The following is an 18,104-nucleotide window of genomic DNA, read 5'->3' as shown; positions in this document are numbered from 1 at the left end:
CGGTACCCTACAGGATGCCACCTTTTCAGATTGGCTTCTTTCAGGGAGTCAGGGGCACGCAGAAACGGCCCCGCCTGTCTCCCACAGGTCTCTCGGCTCCACGGGTCCCTGGTTTCCTTTTTAGAGCCAAATCACATGCTGTGGCACGGACCTAGCCCGGGCGACGTGTCCCTTCACCTCTTGAAGGACGCGTCTGTCCCGGTCGCCTCCACGGTTCCGGCAGTGATGAAGCAAGCCCCTCCACACCCCCACCCCCACCCCGCCCACCGTCCAGGCCCGTCCGCGTTCAGGTTTCCGCGTGGACGGAGCCCCGAGGGCTAGGCCTCAGGGTGAGAGTGGTATGGCGGGTGGCAGGTGGCGCACTGAAGGGTCCCAAATCCGGAGGATGCCGGCAAGGAAGGTCGCCAGGTCAAAACCTTCCTTCCCTCCCTCCGTCTCCTTAGGGTGGATGGCTGGGCCCGTGAATTCAGAGAGGACACGAGACACATGCTGTGAGCCGAGATTTCCAAGCCAGGAGACCTGGTGGAGGGTAAAGAAACGAGTTGATTGGGGGGGCGGGGGCGATGGGGGGGGCTCTTAGGACTGCAGCCCAGGAGACACAGATGCAAGAAAGAAGCACTGGAAGTGTGTGTCATCAGACTACCCCACGGGGCAAGTGGAGAAGGGGAAACGAAAGAAAACACACCACAAGAGCAAGGCGGGAACTTTGAAACGACCAGGCTGCGGCTAGCAGCTGCTGGCAGATTTGTTTTTGAAACCGGTTGGTGGTGCCCTTGAGCTTGATACAGTTCTGACCACTCATGCCCCCCCTCCCCCCATTGATGCCGGTGTCGGGACCCAGGGGAGGCCACCCCAAACATGTATGTGCCTCCGTGGCACACGGATGGGTTAGAAATGAGAGTGACCGAAGAAGCCGAGGGGCCAGCAGACGCAAGAGGGACCCTCAGACTCTTCTTTCTGTCTCCCTGAAAGCGGGAAATCGATCACTTCCGTGGAGGGTGCCCTCCCTGCATCTGGACTTAGGAAAACACCCTGATCACCCACTGAGAGCCTTCAGGCCCCGGAAGCCTAGAGAAACCAACCAACCTCGTGACTTCTTTCAGGGGCTTCCCCCCCTCCCCAAAACCCAAACTCCGTCTCGATTCTTCACGGACGGGTCACCCAAAACCAAAGGCTCTCAGCCCGGCCCATTTCGCACAAAGGGCTGATTTCTTGTCCTAAAACGGAGAAAAGCTGCCTGCTTCGGGGACACATGAGTGCTTGAATGAAAGACAGTAGGTTCCCTGTCGCTCCTGCTCAACGATCCGTCTGGGGTCCATTTTTGGATCAGTCCAGCCCAGAGAACTCAAGATGTGTAGAGGGAGGGGACAACGTCCCCCTCCCTGAAACAGGACTATGTCTGCAACAAAGTTCCTCCCACTGGCCGTCCAGCTCCATTTTGGATGACTGAATCCTGGTTCACCTCATTTGGGTGTTTTGTTTTTGTTTCTGTTTTTGTTTTTGTTTCTGTTTTTGTTTTTGTTTTTGTTTTTGATTAATAGACTTTATTTCCTAGAGCAGTTTCAGGCTCACAGCAGAATTGAGCAGAAAATACAGAGAGTTCTCACATAGCCCTCCCCACCCACGCATATATCCTCCACTCCCCTCAACATCTCTCATCAGTGTGGCCTATTTGGTAAAACTGATGATCCGACATGGACACGTTATTATCCATCAAAGTCCATAGTTTACAGGACGGTTCACTCTTGAGGTTGTACGTTCTATGGGTTTTGACAAATGTACAATGACATGCAGCCACCACTATGGTATCCTACAGAATAATTTCATCGCCTTAAAAATCCCTCACGCTGCATCTGTTCATTCCTCCTTCCCTCCCTCTCCCCAAACCCCTGGATACCATGATCTTTTGATTGTTTCTAGAGCTTTGCCTTTTCCAGGATGTCATTTGGTTGGAATTGTACAGTTGGTAACAATTTTCAGACCGGTTTCTTTGATTTAGTAAGATGTCTTTTAAGTTTCTTCCATGTCTTTCACGGCTTGATAGCTAATTTCCTTGTCTTTCGTTCTTTTTTATTTATTTATTTTTTTAAAATGTTTTTACTGCACATATATTTTTAATTTACATATATGTACTGTGCATTGTTTCCAGGAAGGTTTAGAGCTTTAGCTTTTTAAACTTACATACTTATCAAAGGAATAAAGCCAACCACAAAAGAAGAATGAATTCAAAAAGATACACACACCCTGCTATTAACAGCAACATCATTTATGATTGCCAAGATACGGAAGCATCCTAAGTGCACATCAACATTTGAATAGATAAAGAAGAGGGGACACACACACACACACACACACACACACACACACACACACACATACACACACGTAATGGAATACAATTCACCCATGAGAAAGAAGGATATTTTGCCATTTGTGGCCCTTCCTTTCCTTTTTATTTTTCCCCCTCCACTTTAAAAACCAGAATTTTATAACTGGGATAAACACTTCCATTGAGTCAAAAACAGTAAAATGCCTAGAAATAAACTTAATCGAGGAGGTTATCTATACTCCAGAATCTGAAATGACACAAAGAAATGGAAAGATGCCTTGTGCTCTTGCATTGGAAGAATCAATACTATCAACATGGCCACACTATCCAAAGCAATCCGCAGGTTCCATGCAACCCCTGTCAAAATACTCACGACATTCCTCACAGAACTAGAACAAACAATTTCAAAATTTTTAAGGAACAACGGAAGACCCTAAACAGGCAAAGCAATCTTTCGAAGGTCTCCTCTCCCTCCCTCCCTCCCTCCCTCCCTCTCTCTCTCTCTCTTTCTCTCTCTCTCTCTCTCTCTCTCTCTCTCTCCCCCCCTCTCTCCCCCTCTTTCTCTCCCTCTCTCCCCCCCTCCCTTTCTCTGTCATCTTTTTGTTCTCTTTTCTTAGGATTTGATGACTTGAGACCATCCTTTATCATTCCTTGTAAAGCCGGCTTGATGGTGCTGAAATCTTGTAGCTTTTGTTTATCTGTGAAGCTTTTGATTTCTCCCTCAAATCTGAACGAGAGCCTTGCTGAATAGAGTATTCTTACCTGTCAGTTTTCCCCTTTCATCACTTTAAGTATGTTGTGCCACCCACTTCTGGCCTGTAGAGTTTCTGCTGAAAAATCAGCTGATAACCTTACGGGAGTTCCCTTGTATGTTATTTGCTGCTTTTCTCTCGTTCATTTTAATATTTTCTCCTTATCCTTAGTTTTGGTCAATTTGATGACGATGTGCCTCGGTGTGTTCCCGTATGGTACTCTCTGCACTTCCACCTCATTTGGTTATTTAAAGGATCTTCAGTCTGTTCAATTCATAGGAGAGAACTTCCACGTGTATTTCTTCTCAGTTTTATGAAACAAAGAAGGACCCAGGAAACTGGCAAAACATAAATGCTTTTCTATTGGGTTGAGCAAAGACAGGCCCTGGCCGGGGACGGGGGGGGGCGGTGCTGGAGGGTCGGGGGGGCGGTGTAGAGAAGGATATAGATCATTGTTAGAGTGCCTGCTTAGCATGCATGATGCCCTGGGTTCAATCCCCAGAACCACCATTAAAATAAATAAATAACCTAATCAAACCCATCCCCCTCCTCCCCCCCCAAAAAAAAAGAAGGAGAAAAGAGTGAGAGACAGAGACAGACCATCGGGAAAAGTAGCTGCACTAATACTTCCAAGAAACAGGACAACATAAAGATAATGGAAGAAATGCTGGATAGTGAACAGCCACGGGTGGTTGGCACAGACCCATAGCTTCTGGACTCGCTAAAAAAAAAAAAAAAAAAGAATATGAGAATCATATGGATCAGGAGATTGGGTCTGAATTTTGTGCCGTTTGACTTGTGCCAGTTACAAAGGTCATGCACAAGGAAGATGACTGGCTACTTTATTGTCTGAAATGAGACACTTGAAAGTGAAAGGAGGTGCTATACAATCGTGCCTGGACTGGGATTTTTCTAAGGGAGCCCAAATCCTTTACAATATATATCATGTTTTCAAAAATGAATATCATTCCTGGACAACATTTAAGCAATTGTTTTCTGTGTTATCAGTAAACATTTTTAAAAAATCAGTAAGAAAGGAAGAGGGAGAGAGAAAGAGAGAGAACAGGAGTAACTATACGCGCGCGTGCGTGCATGCATGTGTGTGTGTGTGTGTGTGTGCGCGCACGTGTGTTGAGGTGGGGGCCTAAAAGAGGGTGAGGATTCTTTTCATCGAGGTCTGTTTGTACAGAATTCTCTCCTTCTCCGCTTTACACTGTGAAGGAAAAGCCCAGCTGGGCTAACAAGCTAAGTCGCAAATCTAAGTGTAACAAGTGTCGGATTACTGATCTGAGTTCTGCTGGGCTAACTCGTAAATCTAAATTAATAAGTGCCGGTTTGCTGATTCCCTGTTCATATTTTGCTAGCCAGCTGGATTTTCAAAGAGACATATCTGGCCTTGAAATGTTGGTTTGCTGCCTCACTGCCTCTACTTTCGTGATAATGATGTTGCTAAAGCTATTGCGTGCCTATTGGCCGAATACCCCAAGCTGGTACTTAACCCTATAAAACCTCATGTGCACGTCTTGGAGGTGCTCAAGGCTTAGGAGCAGAAGCCCCTCTGAGCCCGCCGGCGTAATAAATCTGAGTACTCCAACCCTCCGAGTGGTGCTTGTTTCTTGGCCGGCCTGTCATTTCCATAACAGCACCGTTGACAATAAGAACGTCACTCTCGTTCCGGCATAAAGAAGACATCTGGGGAGGGTGGGGTGGGGGGTGGGGTGTAGATCTATGTTATGTCCTGATTCCAGGAAGGAAAGGGGCAAGGGTCAGCGTGCCCTTCTTTCTGGGGTATCTGTCTGTTCGCTTTTGGTGTTCGGCTGGTTTGGTTATTTCAGCTTTCTGTTTGGTTCCTTTCACAGATCCAGTGGCTCAAAACAGCATTCTGATTTTCTTTTCTCCTGGGGTTTGGTTTTTGATAGGTAGAGGGACAGGGCCCACGCAGGGGTGGGGGTGGGGGGTCACTGTGCCGGAGAAAGGGAGGCGGCTGTGGTGAAATCATCGATCAGAGGGGATTTCTACGAGAGGGACTCTCCGAAGTGAATGGGGTCCAAGGAGATCAGCAGGGTTTCTGTGTGCTCGTTTGGTTTTGTTCGTGCGTGTGTTTGTTTTTTCTGGACGAGGCCAAAGAACTCTTCAGGTGGAGGTGTGTGTCCAAAGGGTCTGACAGGATGGGAGGATGCGGGGCGAGTCAGTCCATGTGCCCAGAAAGAGAGAGAATCTGTCATAGCTGAGACTCAGGCCTTTTTCAGACCTAGGCCCAGAGAGCAGTTCGGCTCCGAGCATTCACGGAGAAGTTCGCCGCCACCTCAGTCCTGTCCCCCACCCCCGCCCTCCCCCACGCCTCAGCCCCCAGTGAAGGAGGAATCATGAAGTGGCCGCACTTAGGCTAAGCCAATTTTTGGCTTTATGCTTACTGCTTGCTTTTAGAACGATCAGCAAACTCGACTGACCAGACACCGCTCCCAGCTCCAGGCCCACTGTTAAAAACAGCTAAAGTTGTCGATTCTAACTGTTTGATTTGACCTTCCTCTGATCGTTCAACTTGACAATCATGTTTGGCGTCTGAGTCTTTCCCCAGGAAGGGAGTCACGGGAGGATAAGCTCAGGAGAACGACCAGCCCCCTCCCACCCCCCACCCCCCACCCCGAGTTCCTCCGTGGCGCTGGTGCCGCCGGGTGAGTCTGACCAGATAAAGAAGGTCACGGGCTGATGACCTACTAGACCACCAGGAGGTCCCATGTTATCAGACACTCATCCAGATTTAGGAGCAAGTTTCATCAGAGACCCTTGTTGATCATGAGCACCTTTTGTGCTCCCGCCTGTTGTGATTCCCTTTCATGCTCCAACCTGTTCGTCCACAGAAGCATGAAACCCCAACCCCAAGACGGGTTCACAGTTTGGAGGGCACTAGCCTGCTGTGAGTCCCCTTTGCCCAGCAAAGCAATCAAGCTGCCTCTTTTCTTCTAAACTCTAAGACCCTGTCTCTGGGTTATTTGGCTCGTCAGGGACGGGGTCGGGGAGGGCGATCTTTCGGCAACACCCGCAGAAGTTTCCCTGAGTGGCAGGAACCAGCGTGGCCCTCAGGCCTCAGCCCCGCAGGCAGGCAGGCAGGCAGGCAGGCAGGCAGGCAGGCAGGCAGGCAGGCAGGCAGAGTTGGAGCGACCGTTGGTCCCGCCCCCGCCCGCGCACCACCCCCCCCCCCCGCCCCCGCCGCTGCTTCCGCCGCCGCCGCCGCCACCGCCGCCGCCGCCGCCTCACAGGCCTTCTCCACCGATCGGTCCCAAATCGACTGACTGTCTCCTGGAAGCGGGGGCGGGGACGTCAGGAGGATCCATTCGGCAGGGCCTCGTTCAATCGCTTCATTCAAATGCAGAAAGCTCTGTGCTCAGGTCAGAGCCTTTGACTTGGCCTCCGGCTCCTCTCTGTTGAACGGCTTTTGTTCTTTGGTTTCAATTTCCCCACCCTTAGGCCACGCCACCCCGTCCCAACTGCACGGAGGGAGGCGGGAGGGAGGGGGAGAATCTCGCCTGGTCTCAGGCCAAAGGAGTCCCCTCCTTTTCCTAATCTGGGTAAACCCCACTACACCGTTTGAGAATCATGGAAGGGCATGGAAGCAGACCTCTGACTTGATAGATTCCTCTGGGATGGGAGACTTTAAAAAAACAAAATTCTTTTTCCCCTGCTTCCAGGGAGGCAGAAAGGAGGGCCAGAGTGTTCCTCTTGCCTCGGGCAGTTCTTTGTTTGTTTCTTTCCTTCTTTTGTTAAATCATTTTTTTTTCCTTTTTTTCTTCCAGTTTTATTGAGACAGAGTTGACATACAGCAGTGTATACTTTGGGGGGGGGGGGCGGGGAGAGGAATTCGATTTTATGTATTTATTTTTGACCGGAGGTACTGGGGATTAAACCCAGGACCTTGTGCTTGCTTGCTAAGCACACACTCTACCACTGACCTATACCCTCCCCCTTGGCCAGTTGTGAAGTCCCTTTCATTCAGCATAGTCCATCGGGCACATTTTGGGGCAGCCTACTCTGGACCCCAACATTTCCCTATTCTGTAACTTCCCTGGAAGTTTTACACATTAAAAGCTGGGCTGTTGACTGTGCATGTGCGTCCATGCGTGCGTGCGTGCGTGCGTGCGTGCGTCTGAGCGTGCATGCGTGCGTGTGGTGTGGGGGCAGGAGGGAGGGAATAGTTTCCTAGAGGGCCTGCGTTTCATGGACCCAGTTTCTTAGTTCTGAGAACAGGTCTGTTCAAGGAAACAGTTGTAGTATCTCGTCTCAGGAGGCGGTGGTGTCGATGGGCTTCTGAAGCTAGGCCTAGGGAGCAAGCAGTCAGGTATCGCCTAAGAGGCACTTGTGTGGAAAACCAAAGTACAGCACAAAAGTTAATCATTGGAGCAGATGAGAAACCAGATTCAGGGCCGGGAGTAGGGGGTCAGTCTAGTAGGAGATTTCCACACATCGGGGTCATCGAAATGGCTCGAGCAGTTTGAAATGCCTCTGATGATGTCCTGGGGTGTTCGGCTCAACTCTCTGAGCGGCTCCTCCAAAAACAGGCCCTAGGATGGTTTCCACAGGAGCTGTTGTGGCCATTTCTCTGACGTTTACCTCCCGTTGTCCAGCTTCAGTCTGCAGGGCTTCAGGAGACGGAGCATTTTAGTACTCAATGATGCCAAGACAAAAGGGTGAGAGAAAATGGGAAACGTTCGTGGAGATGGTCCTAGGCAGATAGTGGAGGCAACTAGAAGACCTTCAGTCTCCGGGCCGGCTTTCAGGTTGAGACAAAAACCCTAAGGCAAGCGCTTGCTGCCACAGCACATCGACTAACACGGGAACCATCCAGAGAAGATCAGCACGGCCCCTGAACGTGGACGACACACGCACATACGTGAAGAGTTCCGTAGCTTTAGTGATGTCAGTCACCCAGAGGAAGACAGATATCCTATGCCATCACTTCTAGGTGGGATCTGAAAGTAAGTCAAGACACCCATCCATACATAAATAACTCCATTTTAAAAAGACTCCAAGGAACCTATTTACAAACCAGAAACAGACTGGACTCGCAGACATGGAAAAGAAACCGATGGTTAACACAGGGGACAGGGTAGGGTGGAGGAATGGGGGAGGGCAGAGGGATAAATCAGGAGTTTGGGATTAGCAGATATAAACCACCCTATACAAACTAGGTACACAAGTAGGTCCTACTGTCTAGCACAGGGAACTATGTTCAATAGCTTGTAATAACCTATCCTGAAAAAGTATACGTGTGTGTGTGTGTGTGTGTGTGTGTGTGTGTGTGTGTGTGTGTGTGTGTGTGTGAATAAGTGAATCACTATGCCGTACGTCATAAATGAACACAACATTGTAAGTCAACTATACTTCCATTGACAGAGAGTTCCTACAATAAACAGGCAGGCAGGCAGGCAGGCAGGCAGGCAGGCAGGCAGGCAGACAGACAGACACAGACACAGACACAGACACACAGACACACAGACACAGACACACAGACACACACACACACACACACACACACACACACACACACACACACACACACACACACACACACCACAGACACAGGGGAACCCTAAGGAAAACGAGTAGCACTAGTATCTCTTATCCATGCATGTCTATCCCAGTTTAATGGAAACCTAAGTTTTTGCCTCCAAGTCAATGATGCTAATAACTCTGCTGCCAAGAATAGAAAAATCCTCACGGAGGATTTCTGAATCCCAGAAGGGTCAGGGAGGGAGAAAAAGAGAAAGGGTTCCATTCTGCTGACAGAGGTATGATATTTACCATGTGGGTGTCCGCCTCTAAAAGGGAAGGAAGGGGAAAAAACAAAAGTTTATTTTCCCTTGTATCTGAAAAGAAAAAAATTTAAAACTCAATCCTCTTGGAGACAAGAAGTCGTACACACCTCATGTCACTGATTCTCCTCCTCCACCTCCTCCTCCTCCTTCCTCTACTTCTTCTTCTAGTCTATATCTCCCATGGATTCTGACGACCTTGCCTGATGATGGCGGGTGATGGGGGCAGAGATCGATCCTTCTGAGAAGTAAGTTGGCAAGCGCTTTAGTGAAGCCTCGTAGGATTTACCCAGCGAAGCGAGTGCCTTCGTCCCTGGAGGCTGCGGAAAGTATGTCCCCAAGTCACATACGCATGTGTTTGTCTTTTGTTGTCGTCGTTGTTGTTGTTGTTGTTGGTGGTGGTGGTGGTGGTGGTGGTGTGTGTGTGTTTGTTTGTTTGTTTGTTTGTTTGTTTGTTTGTTTGTTTGTAGCAGTGTCCTGGCCATGCTGATGGCATCAGGCTTGCAGCGGGGGAAGGAAGGCTTCAACCCCTTTGGAAGTCATACCTACCATCCCAAGAACGTCTGGATGACCCCTACTATGTGGCAGTTGAATGGGGGCCAGTTACTGGGGTTCAGCGGGTCCAGAGAGAGGAGGTCTGAGGCCTCTGGGGACAAAACGTTTGTACGTATGTATGTATGTGTGTATGGCCAGTTGACTGTTTTTGCGGTCCTATAGGAATCTTCCTGCCCCTGTCTATTGAACAATGGGAGTCATCTTCCAAGTGCCCTGACACCAGACACCACGGTGGGTGAAGGAATGCGGGTGGGGTGGGGGTGGGTGGGGGAGGTCATCCAGGGAGCTGGGAGAAACCGAGCACGTCCGTGGGTCGGTGGGTCGGCCTGTCGGATGGTCGCCATGCTGGGTTTCCCCTAACCCAGGCCATTTGCCGAATGGACAGAACAGACTGGGGCCACGTGTGCCACCCACCCTCTTTCCGGAGGCTGTGGTCCACTGTGTTTGCATGAAAGTCAGTGAAGGAGGCATCTCCTTGGGACTCGGTTCTGTCCCTTTCACGAGAGCCTCCACTTTGGATGACAGCCAGCCAGCCAGCCAGCCCTCGATGCCAGGGCAGTAGACGACTGCCAGGAATATCCCATCCTTTCTGGAACCCTGAGTGTACCCACCTGTACAGACACAAGGCTGAAGAATACATGACGTTCCTTCCTAGTTGACAGCACTCCCCATGTCACTGAAACAGTGTCCAGTACGCTGACGTCATCTCCTCCCTCTCCCACACCCCCGCACGCGCACAAACACGCGCGCGCGCGCGCACACACACACACACACACACACACACACACACACACTCTGTCTGTCTGTCTGTCTGTCTGTCTGTCTGTCTTCTAAGGATGGAGAAGAGTTTGCTGAGCTATTTCGGGTGCCCTCTCATCCTAGTTCCTATCTCCAAGTTGGTTCAAAGTCCAAAAGGCGGTCAAGCACTTAATCAGATAGGTCCCTCGTAAAGAATGCCTCCCACATCACGACGACAGGCTTCTTAGGCCAGCCGAGAAGCTCCTTCAGTTCTGCGCCCATCTTGGCTCTAAGTTGATATCAGTCTGTTACGGAAATGACAGGCCAGCCAAGAAACAAGCACCACTCGGAGGGTTGGAGTACTCAGATTTATTACGCCGGCGGGCTCAGAGGGGCTTCTGCTCCGAAGCTCTGAGCACCTCCAAGACGTGCACATGAGGTTTCATAGGGTTAATTACAAATATGGGTCTATTCGCCAATAAGGCTCAAACAACAAAAAGCAAAGGATCAGTACACTGGAGCTTATCAATTTGGAACAGATCACGTTACTGACACTTGTTGAGCTTGGATTTACGAGTTAGCTTGTTAGCCCAGTAAACTGACACTAAACTTCAGATTTACGAGTTAGCCCAGCAGAACTTAGATCAGTAAACGGACACTTATCACACTTAGATTTGTGACTTTAGCTTGTTAGCCCAGCTGGGCTTTTCCTTTACAAGTCCTCCAGGATCCAAGAAAGCCACGTTGGAAAACAAGTGGTGATTCTGATGGGACAGGAGATCAGTCATTTGGGGGCGAAGGGTGGGGTAGGGAGACATACCAGCCAGTCTGTCTGTTTTCACCCAGTGTGGGAGCCGTCCCAAAGAGATAACTCGAGAAGAGAGAAACAGGGAGTTGACAAAGAACACGTGCAGTGGCGTGCCCTCCCCCCCACCCCAGGAGAAGGCCAAGCCAGAAGTCCCTCCGGATGGCGGGCTCCGGACTCCGGCTTCCAGGGGAAGCGATTTTTTTTTCCTCCCCATTTCAGGCCCGGAAGAAGAGGGAGAGGCAGAGTGTCCTTCTCGGGCATCCGCTGTTTCTGAAGCACGCTTGTTGCCAAAAGTTCGGCCCCCGTCCCCGACGAGCCCAAGAATCCAGAGACAAGGTCTTGGAGCTTAGAAGCAAAGAGGCCATTTTATCGCTCTGCCGGGCAAAGGGGATTCACAGCAGGCTAGCGTCTTCAAAACTGTGTACCCACCTTGGGGATGGAGTGGGTGGGGTGGTTCTAGAGCCATAGCTCAAACAATCGGGCATCGATCACCATCCACAGAATCGTTTTCTCATCAGAAGACTCAGAATGGTGTCACGATGCCTCCAGGTGACCCATTCTATAGAGGCTGGTGGTTAGATCTCGTTATCTCATAAGCACTCAAGGTGTGGCCTTCTTGGTCACTCAGGCTATTTTGTCAGGTCACTAGTCCCGTGACCGACCTTCTCCTCGGAGAAAGACTCAGAGACCCAGCATGATGATGACTTTCAATGAGTGAAATACAGTAGAAACAGTAAGATCGATAGCTTCCAGTTTCAACAACAGGCCTGGAACCGTGAGCAGCAACCAGTCAGTCAGGACAGTTGACCGTTTTCAGGGCGAGCATAAGAAACCGAATGACACCCCCCCCCCCCAGCAAATGAATGAATGAATGACCTAATGATCCTCCCCTCCCCCCCCCGCCAAAAAAAGAAGAAGCAATCCGTTAGCCTAATTCCGGCCATTTTATTCATCCTCCTTCACCCTGAAGCCCCAGTCACCCACGTGCCACAGTGGTCTGTTTTCTGGTTTCCTCCACCACCCCACCCCCCACCAACCACCACCCCGCCAACATCCCCCTATGCCCAACCACCGCCCCAAGTGTGGGACTGGACGGGGGTGCAGGGGGGCTGAGGGGGCGGCAATGGCGGCTTGAGGTGAGGGTGGGGAGTGTTCCGCCCAGATCGTATAGGAAGCTCAAACACAGCTGCAGTACGAGACAAGATGGTAGATTTCTGTGGGTCCTCCCTCCTCTTAAAATCCTTCCTAAGGAGGAGACAGACAGAAAGAGAAACATCACCCTCACTCCCAACGCCTCCTGCGCCCTCGATGCGCCCCAAAACAACAACAAGAAAAACAAAAACAAACACGACCACAAATAAGTCGCTATCCCTGGGGAAGAAGGATTCGATGGCATGGGGATATCATTCTAAAATTCATTCCCTCTTCATCACATTTCATGGAAACCGATTGCAATCTATGAGGCCCTGTGAAGGTAGGGGTTGGGGGGGTAGGGAGGAGGGAGGGAAGTGAAGGGGGGAGAGAGAGAGAGAGAGAGAGAGAGAGAGAGAGAGAGAGCAGAGGAGAGGAGGGATAAAAGGGGAGAGGACAGGAAAGGAGAGGAGGGAAAAGAGGGGAGGGGAGGGGAAATGAGAAGAGGCGAGGGGAGAGGAGAAGAGGGAGAGGAGAGGAGTGGAGGGGAGAAGAGAGGAGTGGAGGGGTGAGGGGGAAGGGGGGAGAACAGGGAAGAGGAGAGGAGGGGAGAGGAGAGGAAAGAGAGACAAGGGAGACAGACAGACACGCATGCGCGCGCGCGCGCACACACACACACACACACAGAATAGCGAAATGGAGAGAGAGGCAGAGAGAGAGAGAGAGACAGACAGACAGACAGACAGACACGGATCTAGGTCAGGGACACTACACATGGGTATTCTTCTGAGTGATTTTATGTGTTTTCTCAATCGCCACCTCTATGGAGATAAAAATCGCTCCCATAAGATGAAGGGAGTCCTTCTGCCACGGCCCGCGGCCCCGCCCACCAGCACCGCTTGTGTTTGTCAGGGATTCCAAGCCAAAGCACGTGGAGGAGCGGGAGAGCTTCCTGGCAGCCCAAGGAGGAGGAAAGTCCGGCAGCATGAGAGAGGTGGTTGGCACGGGGAAGCTGGAGGCCGGCTGACGAGAAGATGGGTGAGGGGGCAGGGAGGAGGGTTTCCCAAGTTGGAGAGCCAAGACGAGGGAGGGGAGCTGTCGGTGGCTGCGTTCTGACCCCGACCCCAACCCTGACTGGAGCGGATCCCTGAAAGGAGGCGGTTCGGGCTCTCTGGCCGAGAACGCCCCTCTCTTCCTCTTTGTGCAGAAACACCTTCCGCGGACCGAGAAAGTCCATCCCGAGACCCTCGTCGGAAGAGTCCTTTCCAGACCCATCACGATCCTCCTGGGCCTAGGGGTCCAGGGGATGGGGCGGGGCCTCCATTCGATCCGTCTTCCGTCCGTCCGTCCGTCCATCCACAAGATCTTGAACATCCATGTAGGATTCTGGATGGTAGCAGTTTTCCAGGATCCTCCAAATCCTTGTAAGTCCTCTCCTGGCAGATTCGACCCCTAGGTCGTACCGCGCAGCACAGGGCACTAGATTCAGTCCCTCGGGACGAGGGTTCCTGAAAAAGACCAGGAAAAAGAAGAACAGAATCACTATGGTGTGCACCAGCCAGAAACCAGCACCACCTTGTCACTCGAACAGACTTGCAAAAGGCGGGGTAGGGAGAGAAAGTCATAGGATGGCTACCATCCCTCCCACCCCCACCCCACAAGCCAAGCCCCAGACCATCGTCATCCCTGCTCCCCCTCCCCTCCCCTTTCCTCTCCCTTCCCCCTCCCCCTCCCCCTCCCCTCCATCGACGCCCGCCTCCCGCTTGTACCCCACTCCTCTGAACCCAGCACCACCCACCCCAGCCTGGACGGGCTCGGCTCAGATCGGCTCGGCTCGGCTCAGCCCGGCCCGGCCCGGCCCGGCCCGGCCCGGCCCGTCCGTCCGGTCGACTTCTTCGCAGGGTCTAAAATAGCGCCCGGCCGACAGGCAGGTGGCACATGGCACATGGCAGGGGAGCGAGCGGGACGGTTCGGGATCTCTGGGTGGCAGGGACACGCGGCCGGACAACCTGGCGTGCGTTTCTCCGCTCGGGGGGGCCTCGACCAGAGACCGTGGTACGGGGAACGGGGACACACACACACACACACACACCACACACACCACACACACACACCACACACACCACACACAGACACACAGACACACAGACACAGACACAGACACACACACACACACACACACACACACACACACACACACACACACACAGACACACACCTTCACCCCCACCCCCAAACCTCTGACAGCTTTCGTTTGTTTTCGGCCGACCGTCCCTCGATGAGGTACGAGTGCCTTGGCTGGGGCTGGGGGGGGGGGGGTGGAGTTCCTCCCTCCACAACGACCCCACACGGGCTCTGTTCTGGTCACCCGAGTCCTCTTCCAAGTCAGACCACAGGCCTCCATCACCCGGCGCGAGCACTCGGGGAAACAGTCACCATCCTCATCGCTCCGCTCCACCTCTACACGTGAAGAACTGTTCCCAGCCCACGGCACTCCACCCCACCCCACGCCCCGATGCCACCCACCGCAGTGGAGAGAAACGAGACGAATCCACAGACGTGCATCAATCCGATGAAGAAAACGACGGCCCTATTCCAAGGAAGCATAGATATCTAGGTAGGAGATTCATCGAGTACTATGGAGGCGGTGGGAAAGGGGGGGGTTGCGGTGGGGAGGGTCTAGAGATCAGGCAGTACAGCCCATGCTTAGCATGCAAAAAATAAAGGTCCAGGGTTCAATCCCCAGCACCTACTCTTCAAAAATAACCCGAGAAGAAGCAAGACGGCGGAGTAGAAGGACGCTCGTAGCTCACCCTCTCCCACAAATACACCAAAACTCACATCGACGGACCCACTCGGCCAATCAGACCACCTGCGGAACTCCGACAGAACACCGCCCTCTTCGAAAGACAAAGACGCCCAAAATCTGGTAGGAGAAAAGGAGAAAAGAAAGAGTCAAAAGCAAAACAGTGCGGGAGGGACCGGCAGAGGAGGAATAGGGCTCGTTCGCCAAACCTCCCCCTCTCCCACGGAGAGGCCGACGGGACGGTGGGGGAGCCTCCGAGTCTCTGATCTGCCCGGAGCGCCCCTTGACCGACCGATCCAAGTGAAACGGGCACAGAGGGTCCCCGCGACACCCAGCCCGAGTCGCAGGCCGGCAGCCGGGGGCCGGGACAGGCCGCACGAGCCGGGCAGAGGACCGTGTCGGCGGCACCACGCGCCGTGGCCGGGAGGGGATACAGAGCAGAACAACCCGCCCCCCCAACCCGTCCATTACGGGGAAAGAAAGGCAAAGCAACACGGCCGGTGTGCCCTGGGGGGAGGGGCGCCGTAGCCTCCATCTCCTCAGACCCGCGGCGCCATCACCGGCCCTTCTCGCGAGAAGAGAGGCGGGGCGCAGCCACAGCCGCCATAGCCCCTGGCGCGCGGCGCGCAGCGCGCGGGCGGGGGCGGGAGCGGGGGCGGGGCCGAGACTCGAATCCGCACCCGTGGGCTCTGCAACCTCCTAGGCAGGACTGAGACTCGTTTTCAGCCTGAGGCAGATATTATATATCTGCCCCGGTACCTCAGAGAACTCGCGCCACCAAGACTAAGAAGGAGCCGAGTTTTGGAATGCAGCAGGGGCGGGGCGGTTCCACGGTCTTCCCCGAGCCCACCTACGGAGAGGAGCGCCGACCCGAGGCGGAGCACACAGCCGCACAGAGCAGCGGAGCGACCGGCGCCGGGAGAGGGCAGGCGGCCAGCCACCCTCCCTCCTTCCCGGCAGGAACGCAGCATCCGAACGCGGTGCCAGGAGGGGGCGCGATCTACTTGCCCACAGGCACCGAGGGCAGCACAGACGAGGGCGCCGACAGAGGGCCCGCGGAAAAAGCAAGCTGAGTTCACGAAACAGGGCGACGACAGAAAGACTTCTCGGTGAAACCGTTAAGAGCGCACCGTCTCCAGGAGAACACATCCTTTTTTTTTTTTTTCCTCTTTTTTTTTTTTTTTTTCGTTTCCTTTGTCTTTTTTAATCTCTTTTATATCGGTTTTACCTTCTGTTACCTTTTTAACCTTTACTTTTGAACAGTCGTATACGTTTACGGTTTTAATCCCTTTTAAATGTTTCATTTCAAGTCTTTTCATTATTATTATTTTTAAACATCCACCCCCTTCCCTTTTTCATTCTCTTGGTTTTGATCTCCTGTTACTGGTTATTCACAGGTTTCAAATATTGTTTCTCGATTTTTTTCCTCCTTTTTATTAAGGTTATTAAAAGACGTCTCAACTCGATCGCTATTCTGCTTCCACTTACTCTTCTATTCATGATTACACACCGTCTTCAAACCTTTTCTTTCTCCCGTCTTTTAAAATCCTCTGTTTTATCTTTTGTTAAAATCTGTTCTATTTCCGATTACCTTTTAAAAATTTACTTTTGAAACAATTGTATATTATTTTCTGATCTTTTCTATTTGTTTTTAAAGGCTTTTAGAAGACGTCTCAACTCAATTGCTATTCTGCTTCAACTTGCTCTTCTATTATTGATCGTACACTGTTTTCAAACCTTTTTTTCTCCATTCTTTTAACATCCTGCCCCCACCCCCCTCTCTCCCTCTCCCCCTCTGTCTCTGTCTCTGTCTCTCTCTCTCTCCCCCTATCCCCCTCTCTCTTTTAAAGTTTTATGCCTGCGTAGGCTTTCGATAAATACATAAACTCCTTAAGGACCCCAATAGATAACTGATACTCCTTAAGCCACAGTGCCAGAGAGATAGGAGCATTATGAAGAAGCAGAGGAACCACTCCCAATTAAAAGAGCCAGAGAAATTCCCTGAAAGCACGATCCATGAAATAGACGTGGATGGCCTGCTCGATCAAGATTTCCAAAAAGGAGTGATCCAAGTCCTGAAGGAACTCCAAGAGATAGTGTTGAGAGATATACTATACGTCAAAAACGAAATCGAAGCTATAAAGAAGAGTCAAGGAGAACTGGTCAACTCATTGGCTGAAATGAGAACTGGTCTAAAGGCTGTCCAAAGCAGGCTAGATCACGCAGAGGAACGAATAAGTGGCCTAGAAGGCAGGACAACAGAAAGAACCCAATCAGAACAGCTGAGAGAAAAACCAATAAAGAACAACGAAAACCATCTTAGGGACCTAAGGGACCCTCGAAAGCGTGCCCATCTACGCACAATAGGGGTTCCAGAAGGGGAAGAAAGAACCAAGGGGACCGAAAAGGTATTCGAAGAAAGCATGACTGAAAATTTCCCAAATCTAAAGAAGGAATCAGATATCCAAGTCCAGGAGGCTCAGAGGGTACCCAACAGAAAGAACTCAAACAGGCCCACACCAAGACATAGGCTAATCAAGATGGCCAGAGTCAAGGATAAAGCAATGATCCTAAATGCCTTTAGGCAAGAGAAAAACAAAGAGTGAGTTCCAAGGGAACCCCCATAAGGCTCTCAGCGGATTTCTCTACACAAACACTACAGGCCAGAAGGGAGTGGCAAGATCTATTGAAATTCTTGAATGAAAAACAAAACAAAACAAAACAAAACAAAACAAAACAAACAAAAAGAAGCAGCCTAGGATACTCTATCCAGCAAAGCTATCCTTTAGAATAGAAGGGGAGGTAAAGAACTTCACAGACAAGCAAAAACGAAAAGAGTTTAGCAACACTGAACCCATGCTAAAAGAAACATCAACAGGTCTACTCTAAATAGAGAAGAAGGAGGATGGTACAAAAATGAGACCACTCATCACCGGAAAGGTGATCACTACCATTCATTCCAAACGGAATAAACACAAAATTGTAAAAAGAAGACATCTAAATCATTAAGAGTGGCAGAGGGAAGCAAGAAAATAATAGAGACTTTTTTTTTCCCCCCTTCTCCTTCCTTTCTTTCTCTTTTAGATGGGTTTGAGATTCTATTACTATCTGTTTCATACAAACAGTTATAGCCATAGGTGAATAGACTTCCAAACAGGGTCAACCGAACTCCAAA

At 51.2% G+C, this 18,104-nt stretch overlaps 2 long non-coding RNA genes and 1 other non-coding gene across 6 annotated transcripts; 2 read left to right on the top strand and 1 right to left on the bottom strand.

The window, feature by feature from the left end:
- Nucleotides 1-6,310: 6,310 nt before the first annotated feature.
- On the top strand, nucleotides 6,311-10,401 carry LOC141577240 (uncharacterized). Of its 3 annotated transcripts, XR_012506150.1 has the most exons (4): nucleotides 6,311-6,470; nucleotides 7,704-8,054; nucleotides 9,063-9,220; nucleotides 9,609-10,401. It is a non-coding gene; the product is annotated as an uncharacterized LOC141577240 (long non-coding RNA). The 3 variants fall into 3 exon arrangements; XR_012506149.1 differs by lacking the exon at nucleotides 6,311-6,470 and having other exon boundaries at nucleotides 6,564-8,054; XR_012506151.1 differs by lacking the exons at nucleotides 6,311-6,470; nucleotides 9,609-10,401 and adding an exon at nucleotides 9,362-9,566 and having other exon boundaries at nucleotides 6,564-8,054.
- Nucleotides 7,881-7,989, top strand: LOC141577263 (U6 spliceosomal RNA). Its single transcript, XR_012506159.1, has one exon. It is a non-coding gene; the product is annotated as a U6 spliceosomal RNA (small nuclear RNA).
- Nucleotides 10,402-11,917: 1,516 nt separating the features above from the next.
- LOC141577239 (uncharacterized) lies at nucleotides 11,918-18,092 on the bottom strand. Of its 2 annotated transcripts, XR_012506147.1 has the most exons (3): nucleotides 14,965-18,092; nucleotides 13,922-14,713; nucleotides 11,918-13,631 (listed from the first exon to the last, which is right to left on the bottom strand). It is a non-coding gene; the product is annotated as an uncharacterized LOC141577239 (long non-coding RNA). The 2 variants fall into 2 exon arrangements; XR_012506148.1 differs by lacking the exon at nucleotides 13,922-14,713.
- Nucleotides 18,093-18,104: the final 12 nt, after the last annotated feature.

The sequence above is a fragment of the Camelus bactrianus genome, chromosome 3 (assembly GCF_048773025.1).
Source record: "Camelus bactrianus isolate YW-2024 breed Bactrian camel chromosome 3, ASM4877302v1, whole genome shotgun sequence".
NCBI lineage: Eukaryota > Metazoa > Chordata > Mammalia > Artiodactyla > Camelidae > Camelus > Camelus bactrianus.
This window is presented reverse-complemented; position numbering and strand designations above follow the sequence as displayed.